Source organism: Primulina eburnea, chromosome 6 (assembly GCF_022965805.1).
Source record: "Primulina eburnea isolate SZY01 chromosome 6, ASM2296580v1, whole genome shotgun sequence".
Taxonomy (NCBI): Eukaryota; Viridiplantae; Streptophyta; class Magnoliopsida; order Lamiales; family Gesneriaceae; genus Primulina; species Primulina eburnea.
Window position 1 is genome coordinate 974,543 of NC_133106.1, and position 1,530 is coordinate 976,072.

General features: G+C 42.2%; 1 pseudogene; it reads right to left on the reverse strand.

Moving 5' to 3' along the window:
• Positions 1-271: 271 nt before the first annotated feature.
• Positions 272-1,165, reverse strand: LOC140833668 (uncharacterized; annotated as a pseudogene).
• Between the last annotated feature and the right edge of the window lie 365 nt (positions 1,166-1,530).

Consider the following 1,530-nt stretch of genomic DNA (forward strand, 5'->3'; position numbering starts at 1 on the left):
AATAGTGATCTTGTAAAAGAGCTAAGACTTATTTCATATGCTGCGTACTCTCGTATTTAAAAAAAAAATTAGATCCTGTTTATTATAATTGATTAATTATTCCGTGATTAAGAATTGAATTAAGTTCGGGTCCCCACAAGTATTGAGTTTGCTGTCTATTTCTATGGCTAACGGGGTCTCTTTGGTATCCACGACCAGGTAAAGAATCTCAACAAATTGATTTTTAAAAAAATTGAATATTTTTTCTTAAAATGGATACCTACTCCCAAAGTCAGACCTTTTCGTCATTTGGAGTTGGCTTGCAATTCTCCCTTCTCCTACAATTACAAGCCAAGAACATCAACACCCCAATCAACCCCTTCACAATTCCAATCATTCCAATTGTCACCGTTGTGTAATACAGCCACCATCCCACAAAGTCCGCCACCCCAATCCCCATCATCAGCTCCCTCTTCAACTCAGCCGCCAGCGCCAGCGCCTCCACCTCCTCTCTCACGCGCCACCACCAAAGACACCCGAAGCCCACCCCCATCACCACCTTCACCAACCATCCTTCCTCCTCCCTGTAAAATCCGAACACCGTGTCATCGACCACGGGCTTCACCACGGTCCTCCACCAAAACAGCGTCGTTTCATGCAGACCCAAGAAGAACACCACTCTGCAGAGCAGACCCTTTTCTTGACCGAAACTCGAACCGTATATACCAGAGGCTATGCTCCCTTCAATACCTAACCCGACACATAGTTGTAACATGCAGAGAAAAATCCACGCGGCGTACAGACGATGTCGTGTCGAGGAGCTGTGGCTCAGGAATGTGATTTTTCCTTTAAGTCCTTGGGCGAGAGTGGATGCACTGATCACAGAGACGAGCAGATGGAGAATCGTGTGTGTCTTGTTCAAGAAAAGGAAGCATGGTAAACAAGTGGAATGCTGAATGGCGTAGTTAGATACGGAGAGGCAAATATTGTGCGGCGGCGACGCGGGCGAGGAGGAGGAACGAGAGAGGGAGGAGAAGACTGAGGAGGGTGTTGGTGAGTATATGGAAAGTCTCCCGGATGACATCGCTGCTGCCATTTTTCTTGCCGTCACTGATCATATGATCGGTTTGTGATGGATTCATCGTCAACTCCATTAAACTCCGAAAACGAAGAGCTTTTCGAACAAGATCATATGATCGGTTTGTATATATATATATATATATATATATATATATATATATATATAAGAGGATGAATAATGATCAGAATAGGCATATGGAGGTTAAAGTGGATGTCACGACCTGGTTTGGTCGTTGAGTGAGTTGACATAGGACATGGTCGTCATTCAAATACATATCTTAATATATTTATTTATATTTCATGCATCGATATTCATGTATATTTTAGTGGTTATTCTGATGGCTGACGTCTTTTTCTTCTTCTTCTTTTTTTCCGACAAACCAATGTATTTCAAGATTTTGTTCAGTTTGCTGGTAATTTTTAATTTTCATTTTGAAAATATTGGGTTTTAGACTTGGTTCGATCTTGCAA